The following is an 18,904-nucleotide window of genomic DNA, read 5'->3' on the forward strand; positions in this document are numbered from 1 at the left end:
CATACTCCAATCAAGCCATATTGAATATTGTATTTAGGAACGTACTGTTAAATATGCTTGTTTTTATATTATGAAATATTTGGGAGGGCAAATTATTTGCTGGAGCAACCGAGAGATAAGCCTGACTTAACATTCTTATTTGTAGTTGTAAAGCATTGATATCTGGTGCTATATTAGTATTATTTCAAACTCCTTTAAGGTGAGTTTTAACTTGTTCCCAATTAGTATTATTATCATCCTTTAAGGGAGTAATACAAATCCATTTGTAGTTAGCATGACATCTAGTGGTTATTCTAGTTTGAATATTCTGAATTTCATTTCCAATAAAGAGAATAGCTTCTTCCAGAGCATTAATTCTTATTTTTAATTTTTATCAATTTGTTATTGTGCCACTAAAGCCACAGAGACATTATGAGATAAATCATTTATGTGTGAAGTAGTATGAATTTCCTGAACAAGCACTGTGGTCGAGAGAGCTAAAAAGTGATTGTACTATTTAAAGCTGTTATTCCTAGGATCAAAGCTGCAACAAATCTTTTTCATCTTAAAAGTTCATTAACTGATTTTAAAATTTCAACACCTGGGTCATCATACTAAGATTCTGTGAGATTAACTAGCAATATAACATAATTAGGCTGATGTACAATTAACAACACCTTTAAATCTTTAGACATGGTTGAATTAATACAATTAGTAAGAACACAATCATGGCAATAAATGTTATAAGCTTCCTTATTATTAGTGATATTGAAATTATTTATGGTAGACATAAGGATAGCATGAGGAGCATTTATACAAGCATGTACTGCAAAGTCATTAGGTTTATTTAACTTAGGTCTTTGTAATAATACTATATTTGTAGCTGCTAATAGTTTATACAAGTCAGGAAAGTAAGAGAATTTACCATTTATAAGGTCACTCTGATAGATGGGTGTTAACCATCCAGGAGTAAACCACCTATGAATAGGCTCATTGGTAAGAAAAGGGTTAAAATTAAAATGTACCATTTTATTCTGTCTTGTCTTTAACCAAAGTTTATAATCAAAATCAGGAGAAGACACAGAATAATCTGTAATAGTAGTAGCAGAGCCTTGTGGCTTAAACTGTAGTGCAGTATGATTAAAACCACATTTAAGCCATTTTGGGAAATCTGTTTCTAAATCAAGTTGATTACAAGATCTGTCTTTACGAGTGTTAAAGTTGTCACACAGTTTAAAAGGAGGCGGTAAAGCCACTGAAATATTTGTATCATTATAATTAGCATATCCAAGTGAGGTTATCTCTAGGGACCATATATCTCTTTTGTTGTCTTCTTCTCCTGGTTAATCAGTAATGTAAGTCCTATAACTTAAAGGGAGACATCCCAATGGCACATGTAGATTATCTGTACTAAAGCACATTGGTGTCTCTTCAGTAATTTCATGAAATGTAATTGTAAATGCTATTTTATGTGGTATTAAAGATTATGAAATCCCTCCAAGTAATTGAGGCTCATTAGCAAATACCTTAATATTAGATCTGCTCCAAGTAGTTGGATGCAGTAAGGGAGGATTTGGAAAATGGGTCCAGTAAGCTTTTTCTTCATTAACATAAGCATGAATAGGCAGCATCTGAGTCAAAATAAGAGCAATCAATGTAAAAAACAAAGTCTCTGGGGTTTTAGGTTTTCCAGAGCTGTTCACCATGTGTTCAGCAGTGGCAGTCAGGCATTTCACTTGTCCCCAAGTCAGCAGGTCTGAGTTGCGAGTTGCAGATGATTGTGCAAGATGCAACTCTTTTATCTTTAAATAGTAGCCCATTTTTGTCCATCTGATTGGGTTGGTAAGGGATCCAATACTCTTTGTTCTTCCTCTTTCAAATAGGGCTCATTGTAGTGATGTATCAATCTGTCTGGAATCCACAAAGGTGTTTCAGCATCCTGTGGAAATACACAAGCATAGACTCAACCGGATGTCAGCAAGACATCAGGTCCTCTCCATTTACCAGATAATAAATCTTTCCATCTTACTAAACTTTGTTTTGACCTTTTACTTTCCCAATGTCTCATCATTGTAGTATTTCCCTCCTTGTCAGTATTTAGATGATTGAAAACAAATAAAGCATGTTGTAAAATATGATGTGGAGAAGAGTATTTAAGCTCTCCCTCTTTTAGCTTATTGATTTGTATTTTTAATCTTTGATGGCTCCTTTCTACTATTGCTTGTCCTTGTGGGTTATAAGGAATTCCTGAATAATGAGAAATATTAAACCTGGAACAAAAATCTTTAAATGGTTTTTATGTATATGCAGGAGCATTATCAGTTTTTAATTTTTTTAGGCATTCCTAAAACAGAAAAACAAAGGAGTAAATGTTGAATCACATTCTTGTAGGCTTCCCCAGTTCTGACTGAGGCCTCAATAACATGAGAAAAGGTATCAACTGTAACATGAATATAAGACAATTTTCCAAATTCTGATATATGAGTTACATCCATTTGCCATAAGACATTAGGTAAAAGACATTAGGTAAAAGGTTTAACTCCCATCTGCAGAGAAGAAATAAATTTAGGACAAACATGACAATTTTTAACAATAGTTCTAGCTTCTTCTCTAGAAATATGAAATTGTTTTTGTAAGGCACTTGAATTTTGATGATGATTTTTGTGTGATATAATTGCTTCTTCTATAACTGTTAAAATAAAATTTTTAGTTAAGTGATCAGCTTGGGTATTCCCCTGAGCAAGGGGATCAGGTAATCCGGAATGTCCCCGAATATGAACTATAAAGAAATGTGAAGTTCTCTTATGAATTAGATATTGAAGTTCTTGCAGCCTATGTGTAATTTTAAATGAAAAGGAGAACATTGCTGTTTCTATGGTTGGAAACAGTTTAACAATGTATAATGAGTTTGTGTACAAGTTAAAGGTTTGAGCAACAGTCTTGAAAGCATAGATGACTCCTTCTAATTCAGCTCTTTGTGTAGAAGTTTCTTGTGTCCATTGAACTGTGGGTTGAGAATTAATTATTGTAACTGCTTTTCCATTTGATGACCCATCTGTAAATATTAAAATAGCATTGTTAATTGGAGTTGAGGAGCACCATTTAGGAAATATTATTTCTGTTTGAAGTAAAAAATGTAGTAAAGGATTTTTGGGCAAGTGGAAAGAAATATTTCCTGTAAAATTTAGAAATGCAATAGCCCATTGATCATCAATTTGTAATAATTGGTCAAATTGCTCTCTTGTGTAAGGAATAATTATTTCATGCATTTCACAAGCAAACAATTCCTTACTTCTAAATCTGGCCTTTAATACCAAAGAAGCTACCATAGTAGGATAAGACATTAATATTTTCTTTCCTGATACTGGTAAGTGTATCCATTCAAGTGGATCATTTTGCCATAAACAACCTGTTGGAGTATGTTTTGTTGTTAGCACAATAAAAACCCAAGCAAGTTATAATTAACTTGTTGCAAGTAATGTTTTTGAATTGCAGTTTCAACAACTTGTAATGCTTGTTCTCCTTCTTTAGTTAATATTCTACTTGAGTTGGGATCTGAATCACCCTTTAGTATTTCAAACAAAGGTTTTAAATCATTAGTTGAGAGTTTTAAATAAGGTCTAATCCAATTTATGTCTACCAATAATTTTTGAAAATCATTTAACATTAATAATTTGTCTTTTCAAATTTGTAGTTTTTGAGAGCTGACACAATCTACTTCTTCCTAGATATTTATAAGGAGGTTCCTGTTGAATTTTTTCAGGAGCCACTCTCAGACCCCACCTCTGTAAATCTTTAATTAAATCCTGTAATATTATTTGTAACAAATGGCTTTGAGAATGTGCAATCAATATATTATCCATACAATGAATCATATAGCAAACTGGATACTTTTGTCTACCGTTAATTAAGGCTTGATCTTTAAACTTTTGGCATAATGTAGGACTATTTTCCATTCCTTGAGGTAATACTTTCCATTGAAATCTTTGATAAGACCTTTGTAAGTTAGGCGATGGTAAACTTAAAGCAAAACACCATCTATCTAGTTTAGCTAAAGAAATAGTAAAGAAGCAATCTTGTAAATCAATGACTATAATATGATAGCCTTTAGGGACAGCCACAGAAGAAGGGAGGCCAGGCTGAAGTGCCCCCATAGTCTCCATTGTATTATTAGCTGCTCTTAGATTCTGCAGTAATCTCCATTTTCCTGATTTTTTTCTTTATAACAAATATAGGTGTATTCCATGGACTATTAGATGGCTCTATATGTCCTAAATGTAATTGTTCCTGTACTAATTTTGTGGCTGCTTCAAGTTTTTCTTTTCATAAGTGCCACTGTTCCACCCATACTGGTTGGTTGTCCTTCCAGATATTTGTGTCAGCCTGCCTGGTAACAGAGGCCCCTATGAAAAAGGTGTACTTTCCTCCTGTTCATCAGTTAAAGTAATACTAATTTGTTCCATTAAATCTCTTTCTCACAATGTAAAGGGAATAACATGTGGTTGAAAAGTCCCAGTTTTTTCTGTTTCTCCAATGTAACATAACAGAGCTTTTTGCCACATTGGAGGCTAATCCTAGCCCCACCAATGTAGAAGGGGATTTAGTAGTTCGCCAGCTAGGATGCCAATCATGAGATGCAATACAAGTTACATCTGCTCCTGTATCTAGCAGTCCTTTGATTCTTTTGCCGTTTATTTCTATAGCTTTCATAGGTCTTTGTTCTGAAATTTTTTGTACCCAGGCCATAATATTAGTTGATCCAAAACCTTCTTTCCTTTCTGGGGCCAGTACTTGATTTGGAAGTTTAAGATAGAGTATTAACAATAACTGAGCAATTCTCTGTTGAGGAAAAATCTGTACTGTCTTATATGGGGGATAGACCATAATTTTTATTTCTCCTAAATAATCTGAATCTACTACACCAGGTATTACCTGGATTCCTGCTTTTGCTATAGAACTTCTTTCTATTATTAGGCCCATATGTCCCTCAGGCAAAGGGCCAAATATGCCTGTTGGGATTAAAGTAACCTCTGATTCTGGAGTAATAATTAAATGCTGAGAGGAAGGCAGATCTAATCCTGCACTTCCTGGGGTTCCTCTGGCCAGGTCATTAATTGTTGTCTTACAAATGGATTGGGGGATCCCCAATTGTTTACAGGGGCCTGGGGAAGGCCCCTCATCCTGTTTTTTGGATAAGATTCATTGGCTTGAAATCCTGGATAATTTTGCCTTGACTGTTTTATAGGAGGCATGTTTGAACCTCCTTGTCCTAGTCCATTAAGCAAATGGCCATATTTATGATATCTGGATCTACATTTATGAGCCCAATGAAATCCTTTTTGACATTTAGGACAAATTGTTTTAGGAGGAACTCCAGTTCCCCCAGCAGTATTCTGAGGGGCCACTGGAGCTGGCACAATTGGATTCTTAGGATTAAGACAATCCTCAGCAAAATGCCCAAGTTGTCTACAAGAAAAAATAATTACCTTGAGGCCTGCCAGGACAACCAGCAGGCCTAGGAGCATTAACATTTTGGTTAATACCTTTAAGATATTGTGAATAAGTTTTTCCTTGTAAGGCAGCAGTCATAGCCATTCCTTGAATATGAGCTGGGCTACTGTCCATACAGGTTTTAATATAGTCTGAAAGAGAGTCATTTCTTCTAATTGGTATTAATAAGGCCTGGCATGTAGGATTTGCATTTTCAAAAGCCAATTGCTTCAGTAATATTTCAGCCGCTTCTGAATTAGTAATGATTTTAGAAATATTTTTGTCTAATTTTGCTAAGAAGTCTTCATAGGGTTCCATGCTACCTTGTTTAATATTACTAAGAAAGGTTGTAGGAGCATCAGCAGAAGGCAATTGCTTCCATGCCAATTGAGCACATTTAGAAATTTCCTCTAAAACCTTTCTAGGATGTTTAATTTGTTCTGCAGGAGTAGGCCAATCCCCTGTTCCTGTTAACTGTCCTAAGGTTATTCTATTTCTTCTTCTGTCCATCTGTGACTATACAGAGGCTTTTGCTAATTCTTCATATTCTGTCTTCTAAAGTAAATATTGCCCTGGTGTTAAACACAACTTTGCGGTTTGTTGCCAATCAAAAGGCGTCAACCACTGTGAGCTCACATTCTCCACTAGCTGCAGAGTATAAGGGGAAGTAGGTCCTAAATCTTTTACAGCTCCTTTTAGTTCTTTTAACATTTTAAAAGAGAGAGGCTCCCAATGAGGCTCTCCTCCCTCATCTATAGCCCTTACTATAGGACAACAAATACTAATATCTCCCTGTTTTTGTGCCTCACTAACAGCACCTAGAAATCTTACCTTTTGGACTTTCCTTTTTATTTTTTCTGAGGGTTTAGGAAGGGTCCGCACAACAGGAGCCACCAAAGGTGGATCCTCATTATGATATCTGAAAGCAGCTTCTTCCAAGTCCTCCTCATCAGATGGGGAGAGCTGAGCAGGCAGACCTTTCTCCTTTTTTTCATCTTCATCATCGTCTGATTCACTTTCACTTTCACTCTGAGTTTCCTCTGTATATTTTTTAACCAAGGCTGTCAGCAAAGGCTCCTTTTCTGACGTTTCGTCCGGTGATCTTACCCTTTTACTTAGCTGCTCACTTTCATGTCCAGGGTCTAAACAGTCCCTAAAAAGATTCCACAACACAAGAGCATCAGCAGGGACTCTTTCATTGCCATATAATCTATGATGCGCATGTATAGCTTCACCTATCTTTTTCCGGATTTTAACATCTAAAATACCCTGTTCAAGAAACCAAGGGGCACATTCTTGCACAAAATGAAAAAAATCTTTTTAATTGACCTGTTCCTACATGCGTTTCTCTTTTAGTTAATAATTGCTTAGCAATATCAAAAAATAGTGCTCTTTCTTTGCTTTCACTACCTCCCATGGTTGCTGTTCTGTCTATCCCTGCCTCTCCTTTCTTGGTCTTCTCTACTGAGGGGTCCGCGGCACCCCAGGCAGTATCCTAGTTGTCTTGAAAAGGAAAGAAATTAATATTAACAAATGGGGGGTTTATCAGAGTGCCCCACGTTGGGCTCCACTTGCCAGGGTCCAGTTCTAGCAGGAATCCATGGGTTCCACACAGGTAACGGGGTGCGGGGAGACAGCATCGGTGATGGATGGAGAATGAAAGACACAGACTCTAGTTCTAGTGCAATCACTCCCACTTTATTCTGGGGAAGGCTGGGTTTATATACATTTTTCTTCATGCTGTAAAGGAAGTCTTGTGGTTAATGAAATTAAAGAAGTTTCCAAAGCATAGGCAGAAATTGTTCTTAACAAGGAACTGAAAGATTATGAGAAAACATTAACCTTACAGATTATCCTTACCTAATCACAATTGTTTTAAGAATATCTAACTATGTCAATGAGCTAATACAGGGTTTATTTCCTTAATATCTAAACTCTATGTGACCTAAGACTATTCTTATTACTCTCATGGTTAAAGCGATAAACAGGTAATCTCATGTGACCATCTCTACTAGGTCCATCTGGTTAATATCTAAATTGCTGAGTTAAGGGCTATAGGAGGGCAGCAGTCACAGTAATTCTCATGGCCAAGTTTTTTTTTTTTTTTTTTTACTGAATAAATTACATTGTCTTATGTAGCTCTTTTTTCCAGAACAGGGCATTGTGTACCAACGTTTATTATAAGGGTGACCTATTCTTTGTAGGAAGGAAGGAATGTTGTGAAACCTTATTCTTTACCCCACCACCACACATAAGCAAAACCATCATTAGAATTTAGCCAGCCTGTTGGAGACAAAGGCAGATCTATATCTATTTTCTCCAGGGGCTTTCAGGAACTCATTATACAGTTGCAAAATTATTTTTAACTTTGTTAGTGGAAAGGCCCATTGTCTTTCAGATTGTAGGTAATATTTTCTAGAATTTTTGTTGTATTCCCCTCGTTCCCCTAAGCAATCTGTTCAGACTGAAATGAGTACTATATTATCAGAAAAACACAGCAGAAAAAACACCATGGTCTGGAACAAAACATCTGGCAATTCCCTTTAGGATGAGCCTTTGCAAACATCCTCCAGAGGATCTTTGTCAAGCACTGGATGGAATTCCAAATTCCGGACGCCCCCACAGGCACTCATACACTGAAGCTGAAAAAGTTGATCACACAGAAGTCAAGAAGAGAGCAGCGTACTAGATCTTTAAAAATGTAATCAGATAGATTGTGAGCAAGATATACCAAAAAAGTTAAGATGATAAATTAACTCAAATTTATAGCACAATAGGGTGATTCAGCTATAATAATTACTTATACATTTCAAATAATCAGAGAAGACTTTCCTGCTATTTAGCAAAATGATAACAATTGACAAGATTGAAATTTCCCTGATTTGATCACAACACACTATATACACATGTTGAATTGCAATGCTGCATCCCAAATACAAGTACAAGTTGCAGAGAATTCAGTCATATCCAGTGTGGACGAGGGAAGGATTAATAGGCAGAGGATTATGCTGGCTATAAATCTATAAATTACCCATAAACATCTAATCAATAAAAACTCAAGTGCCAATACCCTTTTCTAATGTGAGGGTGCATGATGGATCAAGCCATACCAGATCTTGCTTCTAACAACATGGAGTAACACACCTCTCCTTTATTTATAGTCATACAGGTAAAGGGGCCAAGACCACAAGGGACTGTGTTCTTCTGTGAGGAAAAGGATGGGGTGGAGTTAGGAAAACCAATTGTTTTGGGAAGTAGCTTATCAATCAGAATATAAGACACTCCAGTACAGAGGCACTTACTCCTTAGGATACCTACAACAATGTATCATGGCTTCCAGGTCCTGCAAGTCAGTCCTCTGTATCCCATGGCTCAACCAATTCTGATTCTGCTAGGTATGGATGACTCTCCACACAAATAATAGATTTCAATTAAAAATAAAAATAACCAAAAATCAATACTTCAATATTTTAACCAATTATCTACATCTTCTCAAATTTTTCATCACATGTTTATAAATATTTCACTTTTCTGTTTTCTGTTAATATCTTGACTTATAGATCTACATGTTCTAGAGAGTGATAAAATGACAGTCCCCTGTGGATGATTTTCTGACTGTTGTTTATCAATATATGGTTGGAAATTATTGAAAATACATACCTACATTTTAAGACACTTGAATTAAAGCACAAATATGCCTTGAATAGAAAACATTACATTGGTAGATCAATGACAAATTTTCTGTATCAAGTTTATGCTTGGACCTCTGAACTGAAAAATTGTTTACTTCATGTAGGTGATAATTGGACTTCTTTTGGAGAATCATCTTTCAGACTTGGGTCAATTTTTTGTTTTTAGCTCAGGTTTTAGTTTAACTGTGATTTTATTTACTACCCTGCTTCTAGATGACTGAGTAGAAAACAGAGAATATGTTCCTACTAATATTTGATCACTGAACTTGGTTTACTTAGTATAGTAATTCTGGTGATGATAAAAACTTTTGTATAACTTGGATAGCTACAATGTGTATTTAAAAATTTCCTAAAATACAAGCAATGATCTGTCAACATAGAGTGAGAAAATGTTCTAAAATTGTGAAAGTTTATTGAGAGAGTAACAGAGGTAGTCATTATTAAAATAACTAAATTAAGTCTCCCAAGTCAAAGGTATGAGGAATGGCATAATAAAAATAATGATCAATATATGTAGAGGTCATTACATGTCATAAACACTTTGACATTTGCTAGTTTATCTTCTTGCACATGTAATACATATACAATTAAGAAAAGATGACTGACCATATTATACAGATTAGTTGATCAGTGTATGGCACCATAAACTGCTCAAGGTCACACTTGGACTCAACTGAAGATCACAGATGCAAATTCAAACAATGTGTTATAGAGTAAATAACTCTCAAAGTTGGATCAGTTAATTTATGAAAGATATTAGTGCTTGTAATAAATGAGTATACAGATAGCAACAAAATAATATATCCAAGTATATTATTACTCAATTGAGATTCATTTCTTAAGAGAACTGGAATTCTCTAGTATTATGCAATATTCCTATTTGAAGTCACCAAAAATTGTAGAGATTTAATATGTATATGGGGCTTAAATAAGAAGAAAAAGAAGAAAACCAAGTAAGATACTACCTCATAAAACTTCAAGATTAGAGTACAACTGAGAATCACATTCAATAATAAATAGTAGTTCTGAATGGATTGGAAAGCTGATATACAGTGGGAGCTCCACAATTGTTACATAATTCAGATATTATTGAGTAACAATAGGAAAATGTCAACTGGAAGATATGAGAGAGATGTGAGTGCTGAGGTGGGAAAGGGGTGTGTTGAGGTGAATCCATAAATTTTTCTGATGGTAATTGAACAGACTGAGATTCATGAAGATAATACTATTTGAAATAAAGATTTTTTTCTTTGTTTACTCCCAAGATATATATTCCATCATTCCTCAACAAAGAGATGAAAAATACCAGCCATGTGATTTTATTAGTCTAAGAAATGCATTTCTCTCTAAAGTTGGCATTGGACTCTCAGCCAACACTATCCTTCTTTTCTTTCACATCTTCACATTCCTCCTGCAGCACAGGCTTAAGCCCACCAAACTCCTCATTGATCTCTTGATCCTAATCCACACAGGGATGATGGCAATTTTTGGATACATAGCTACAGATGCTTTTGTGTCTCAGGATTTTTGGGATGACATCAAATACAAATCAATAATCTACTTTCATTGATTTTCAAGGGGATTCTCCCTTTGTGCCACCTGCATCCTGATTTTCCTCCAAGTCATCATTCTCAGCCCCAGATCCTCCTGCTTGACAAAGTTCAAGCACAAATTCCCACATCATAGCCTGTGTTCCCTTGTTTTCCTGTGGTCTTGTACATATCCTTGAGTGATAGCTTATTATTATCTTCTACTGTTTTCCCCAATGTGTTCTCACATGGTCTGGTATTTATTGCTCAATCCTGTACAATTGTATGAAATAGTTACTTCCTCAGGCATTTATTTTCTGTATTAGATATATTCTGGGATGTCTTTCTTATAGGACTCATGACCCTCTAAAATGGGTACATGGTGATCCTCTTGTGTAGGCATAAGCAGCATTTCAAGCACCTTCACAGCACCAGTCTTCCTGTGCAAGCACTTCCCATGTACAGAGGACCACCTCAATCATCCTGCTGCTCACAAGCTTCTTTATGCTCATGTACAGTTTGGACCCCATCTTCTCCTTCTGATAAACTATACAGAAACATGACCCTGTTTGTTTTTCTATCCAGATGATGACAGCTAATGACTATGTCTCAACCAATACTTCACTGCTAATCTGTACTGAAAAAATGAATTATTAATTTCTTCAAATCTTTTTTGGTGAGGATAGTACAAATTTAACTCCTGATCAAACTACAAATATAACTTCTTATATCTATATAAGTTCTCCTAATGTGTCAACTCACTGGCTTCTGAACAATAAATCATGGCATAAAGTATATGCTGTTTGAATTAAGTGAATATAGAGATATGCATGCTTTATTAAATCTGTTACTTTGAAACATGTGAATAACAAATATATCATAGAAATGTCAATTATTTACCTTCATGAGATAACATAAGTGTCCAACATATTGGTTTGGTGTGAGCACATGACAATTATGAGGCGGGTGTTACCTTCATGACCTAGGTTAGCCACTAAAAACACATTGAGAGTGTACAACTTGTTTTAATAAGTGCTCAAATGAGCTGTACATGTCAATATTTATAGCCATAAATTACTAACTAATCCACCAATTGTCCTTTCACTGACCTAATAAAAATAATTGAATGTATGGACAGGTTGTCATAAGCTCATAGTGCCATTATTAAGTATAACCTCTGGTGAAAACAAGTCAATGTCCAAAAGCAAATAAATATGTAAGCAGAACATGGCCTGGATATACCATGGAATATTATTCAACTTGCAACAAAAATAAATAAATTCCTGAAGGAGTAAATTGTGAACTTGAATACATTATTGCAAGTGACATATCACTTACAAATTATCCAATGCTGTAAGACACTAATTTTGAAGGTGGATATGAGCATTAAAATTCATAAACACAGAAAATAGAATGAGAGCTACCAGAAGCTGAGGAAGAAGTTAGTGAAGAGTTCTCATTTGATAGTCACAGAGGGATAGTATAAGAAGAAGAAAAAGTGCTAGAGATGGATGGTAAATATTTTCACAATAGTATGAATGTGCTTACTGCCTCTGAACTGCATACTTAGGAAGCATTGAACAGTTGAACCAGAAGAATGAAACCAGATCTGGCCTCTAATATAATGTGTTGCACCCCTCATATGTGTAATATTTCAAAATACATGCTGCTGTTATGTGTATCTAAAAAATCAATAAAACTATGCTGTTGAAATAAAATTAATCAAAATATTTAATTTTCTGTGATATACATATTACCACAAAAAATTGACCAACCAATAACCTTCTTTATATTAAGGGAAATATGCCTAAAACACAGGGAGAAACACCACTTGTTCACATATATTTGTAGAAAACACTAAGGAAATCTAGTAGAAAAGAATGTAGTGTTGATCCCCAGAGAATGGGAAGAAGAGAGAGAGAACAGATGATAAGGGGCACCAAGAACCAAGTGGAGAAATCGCTTTTGATACTTCTTTGGCAGAGTAAGGTAACTACTAGTGTAGCAACTTAAAATGTGTTTCAAAATGAAATTCCTAATACATAAAAACAATTAATAGTTGAAGAGATAAAAATAATTGTTATGATCTGATTACTACAAATTATACACATGTACTGAATTACCATAATGTACCTGATAAAAAATATATATATATACATATATATATAAATATATGTATGTGTGTATATATATATAAATATATGTATGTGTGTATATATATATACATTTATATTTTTTTAAAAAAAGAGTTTCCAGTAAGCTTTTAAACAGCTTTGAACAAATTCTGTATAATAAAATAATTTTTACATATCATGATTCCAAAAATGACAAAATATAGTTTTTAAAAATTTCTAGCAGTTTTAAGACATATTAGTGAGTTGGGTCTAAATCTTTTTATGGCCAGCTTTTGAACCCTGTTGTGATTAACCACTGAGTCACCGAACCACATCCCCAGTCCTTTACTATATTTAGTTTGAGATAGGTTCTCAATGTTTTGCTTAGACCCTTGCTAAATTACTCAAGACTGGCCTTAAAGTTGCAATCCTCCAAATTCAATGGTCCCAGTGACTGGAGTTACATGTGTGTGCCACCTTGCAATTGATCCAAAGAAGGACATGTTCTTGTTATGGATTCAGTTAAGGAGTAGTGTGTTCTGCTCAGTCTTTCAATGATACTTTTTGTTTTTTTTAGGTATCAACAGTTTCTTAGTTTTCTGGGTAATATATTTCACATTAGGTCAAAACATCAAATTCAGATTGTAGAGGAATACATGGAAAATTACTGGTCTTGAAACTTATGCATGAAAATTTTGTATTTGTAGGATTGTTTTAATAAGAAAAGGGAAAAAATATTAGAGGTTCTTTTCTAAATAGATTTAGTATTTTTGTCACTGAATATTTCAAATGATGCATTATGAAAAATGTGAAAATTCTACTGCCCTATTATATCATTGCTCCTCTCTGGTAATTTTGCCTTTAAAATTATGACCTAAGAAACAACAGAAAACTTATATGTGTCATTTAATAGAGAAAACTCTACTTGAACAGTAATTCTTATTTTTGAAAATATTAATATCTGGTAGATAATATTTTAACTAACATTGCTTAAAAATCTTCATTAAAAAGCATAAAATACACAGCCACCAGGAAAGAAGTATTATAATCTCAAATTGCTAGAAACACCTAAAATTTTATATTTCCATACAAATTACAGTGATACACAAGCTATGCAGAAAGAGAAAAAACTGACCTCAAACGCATTTCCTCCCATATTTTTACTCAACAATATACTTCTGACCCCAGGAATGTGGAGTTTTTTTTTTTTGTTGTTGTTGTTATTTTAGTTAATCTCACCTACCATGCAAGCAATGCTGCAGCTGTGGACACTAGCTGAGTATCCTTTAATTCAGTTCAGTTCTTAAACACAATTCAGTTTTTAGTCCACAGAATGAGGGCTCAATCTTGAAGATCACACCTCCCACACTTTAGATGCCAATCACAAACCCAGGTTGTTTTGTCTGTGTTTCTGACCCTCTAGCTACAAATCAGGGTTTGCAGAGTCCCCTTCTCAGGTTTGATTAACTTGCTTGAGCAACTCAAAGAATGGAGAAAAACACATTTTCCACTTTATTATTAAGACTATTAAAAAGGACACAGATGTAGAAATATGTAGGACAAGCATGTGGGAAGAGGCCTGGAGCTTTCATGTCCTCTCTAGGTGCCACACTCCAGAAATCTCCATCTGTTGAGCTATCCAGAAAGTTTCTGAAACCAACATTTTGGAGTCCTTTACAAAGACTTCATCAAAGTATGAATGACTATTGAGAAATGTAACTGGAAAAGCATATGATCTAGTCCTACTAGACCGGGTAGAAAAACACTGCAAGACTTGTTGAGGTTTCTCTTGGCATCTCTGTATAGCAGTCCTTTCTTCAACATAGGGGGCAGGATTCTGACTGACATGAGGGTCATATGACCTACTATTGGACCAGAGATGTTAATGAATTTCTTTATGGTCAGATCCAAGACAGAGGAACATCAGAGACTCTATGACCTGCCTTAGGAAAGAGAAATTCTAATTTTTGAGACAGGAATTCTGAATATGTATATTTGCATAAAGATATAGAGAGATAGATATCTCACATGTGCAAATTACTGATTATAATATGTACTGTTAGTATATATATATATATATATGTGTGTGTGTGTGTATATGTGTGTGTGTGTGTGTGTGTGCATGTATATGTGTGTATATGCATATATGAATATGTTACTGAAAACACAATCAGGCATGGTGGTGCATGCCTGTAGTCCCAGCTACATGGGAGGCTGAGACAAGATGATCACAGTCTCAGCAGCTTAATGAAATTTGTTTCAAAATAAAAGAAGACTGGAGGTGTAGTAGAGTGGAAGAATGCTTTTCTAGCATGTGTAAGACCTCAATCCCCAGCACTGCAAAAAAATGTAGTGCAAATGCACAAAAATGTAATTGCAAATGCATATTAATCATCATTTTCCCCAGTTAATTATTCCTTGCTTTAAAACAAAGAAGGCATTCTTAACATGGGCCTCAAGGGCTACTATAAAGCACATACTGGTGAAGAATTAGGGTTAGGGTTAAGGTTAGGGTTAGGGTTAAGGTAAACTTCATGAGATCAAATTAACTTCTCTACTTCATGGCTATTAGTGAACCTCATGTGTGCTATTGTGCCATATACCCTTATGTTTTTATACACTCACTTGAGCCAGGCATTATATCTTACCAGTGATGAAAGTGTTGGGGGTCTCCTGAGCACTGCTGCCCTTCAGATCTTGAGCAGCAATCATGAGCCACATTCTCAGAAACTGTCTCCTTCAGACACCTGATATGAGCCATATGAGGAGCTTGCAGGAAAGAAAAATAATACAGAAATTACTGTGTCTTATAAGAGTAACTATGTGCCTGGCACCATACTAGGCACTGGTCAATGACCATTGACACTAATACTATTGGGTATTGATCATAGCAACCAGAGGGTATAATGGACTTCTCATCACACTTTTTCCTTATACTTTTATCCTCTATTCCATAAGTACAAATTTGAAAAGGAGTAAGTGGTCTGAATTCATATAAGCATTGGTGATCCCACAATATCCACAGGGCTATGTACTTGCACATGGGTAGGCCTGTGGGTAAGAATTTCTACCCGCATTTTACAGAGGAGAGCTTGGTTCACAGAAGGCCATTCCCTGTTTTATCCTCATTAATTCAGATTTAACATGGAAAGTACATCCAGGGCACACTGGAGCAGGACATCTCCCTGCCTGATGGAGAAGGATCCCACATCTCTTTCCCTGTCCAGTCAGTGAGCACCAAGTCCCAGCACAGAATGAGGCATCTTGGTCTGGGGTCCCTTTATCTCCCAAAAACTCAAGTGTTTCAGTCCCCACAGCAGTGTACCCACACCCTCAGGGAGTCCAACACCTGGAGATGGGGCCATGCTTTTCTCACCTAATCACCTGGATCTCTTAAAACATCCTCCTGGTTACCATGATCAACATGATGACATCAGGTTACTGTAGTAACCACAATAAGCAAGTTTCTCCACACCAGAAATGCTTACAAAAAATCTTCCCCTCCCCCTCCTCTGATTTAAAAAAATGCCTTCCTTATGCAGGCCACTATCTAAGATGAGTGCCAATTAGAAGAACTAGTCTGATACACCAGCAGTGAGCCAAATTCTGGTCCAGATGTGGAAACAAAGCATGTATCTCTTATCAGGAATTTGTTTGCTTTAAAAATGAACCTAGTGGAATGTTATCTTTATAGAGAGAAAATGGAAGGTATCTTAAGACTCTTGCATATGACCTAGTCATCTGAGATCATATATACAAAATTCACACATCATACTATGTAGTTTGGCATCCTTGGCAGAAAATTAAGACACTGCCTCTATCTAATACCTTGACTAAATGACCTAGGAATTTTTTTTTTAAATTTTAAAAATATCATTTAAGGAATCTCAGAATTATTTCAAAAAAGCAGGACTGAAATATTATTTAGTAAGCTGAAAGTTATGCAGGCATTCAAATCATATATTGGATTATCCTGGGGAGTGCTTACCTGCATTTCTGATACATTCTGCTATGTGGAATGGATCCATGACAAAACGCATCTAGTCTCTACACACTCATTCCTTCTCCATCATGGAAATCACTCATCTAATAAAAGGGTTGGTAAGATAAAACAGAAATTGCACTCTTGAGGCTTTCTCCCTTTAAAATTTTTGGTTGTAATCTTGCCTTGTCCGGCATATGTTCTGGTCTGCTCTCAGGGATGTTTTAACAATAGGTGCACAGCTCGCCTCCTATGACATTGTCTCCCCAGATTTTCTCTGGTCTTGATTCCAAAGTATTGAGTCTTTAAGAGCCTCCTCAAACACACCCTCTTCTTAGTCTGGGTTCTAAACTAAGTAAGAATTACAACAAAAATTATATTGAAATCAGTATATTGACTTTATTCCTTATATATGTAAATTTCCATTAATTAAATACAATTATATGAAAATGCTCACAACAAAAACAGATAAGACTAATCTACATATGAGAATATGACTTAGATTACCTGACAAGTGGGCTTCATATCAACAAACCATAGCACTGAATAGACTCATACACCCAGCTGTGTTGCATCAGCATAGCCACAAAGGCCATGAACTGAAAGGCATGTATACCTGGTATTTCCAGGAGTCCTGTCTATATGTATTCAAGGAAAGTGCCTTCCTGGCCAAAGGGTATCTCAGCAGCAGGAAAAAGTGTTTTAGGACACATTCTTTGAGGAATAGTTCTTGATGTGGAAAAAAAAAAACAAAACTCTCATTCTTATTACACACACATCATACAGACTTCAAAGAATATGGCTATTTTTGTGGATTTTAGAGCTACTTACTGCAGAACTATCTTATTTCATTAACAAGCATAATTATACTTGAAGGATCATCTTATGAATGGGAATTGAAATTACTTTATAAATTCTAAGAGTAGAGTGAAAACCTTAAACCTTTCCCATAGAAATCCCTTTAAAAACCAATGGATGAACTGTTTCTAAATGAAAACTCACACATAAAATCTCAGGTAAACTACAGTTGAAATTATAACAAATCCCCCTCCTCCACTTTTCAAGAATAAGAGAATCCCCTTTTCAGTCAATGGTAACAGACTGCAAGAGGTAAAGTTCACAAAGCCCCATATGTTGGGTTTATATCTTTCCTTAACAACAACCAAAAACAATAAATATTGATTATCTCACAGGAATTTGTGTTGACTTGATCCAACTGAACCTTTTATGATCCACATGGTGGCTGTTATCTGGTGATGTATTAATCTGGAAGCTCCAACCACCTGGAAAATCAAGAGAACTCCCTCAAAGTATGACAACTGGTATTGGCATCTCCTGAGAACAGGTAGGACAACTAATTAAAGCACCTTGGTTCTCATTCAAAAAGGCCCACATATATAAGGCCATCAGATTACATTTAACCCAGTTTATATTGTACACCAAATAACAGCATATAATTTTTATTCACAATCAATATCATTTTGTTTATCCGAAACTCAAATTTAGGTGGATGTTCTATATGTTTTTTTATTTGTTAAATATGGCAATTTTGGGGGAAGACACACTGAACCTCTAAGTTTTAATGAACATCTGAGACTACTCTTCCAATGGGTCAATTCTGGAAAAAAAAAATCACACTGACACAAGAAAAAAATCTGATAATGTCTGCTGCTGGCAGCATTAGGGGGAAATAGACACTGGCATACAGTTTTGGTTCCAAATGGTGTTATCCATTTTCTGAAGCCCATATTAATATGGATTAATAACTTGAATGATCTTGAAACAGAATCTCTGTTTCCACAAAAATGGAAGATTCAATGGCAGTTTTAGAAAAGAATTTTAAGGTGATTCAGATCTGAAATCTAATTAAAGGGCTGACTCAGCAGGTCAGGGGCCACATAAGTTTCCTAAGAAAAAAATGGCCAAATTTATGAAACAGATTGTTTAGAGTGTTGAGCTCTAGGCTCCTCATGTTAGTACCTGGAATGAATCTCATAACAACACTTTGGATGAGGTATTCATGGAAGAGTGTGACTACAAAATATTTGCTTGCAACCAAAGAGCCAGATGTCTAAGAGTTTATTCACCAGTACCACTGCCAGATTCCTGGAGAGAACC

This window comes from Sciurus carolinensis, unplaced genomic scaffold (assembly GCF_902686445.1).
Source record: "Sciurus carolinensis unplaced genomic scaffold, mSciCar1.2, whole genome shotgun sequence".
NCBI classification, from domain to species: domain Eukaryota; kingdom Metazoa; phylum Chordata; class Mammalia; order Rodentia; family Sciuridae; genus Sciurus; species Sciurus carolinensis.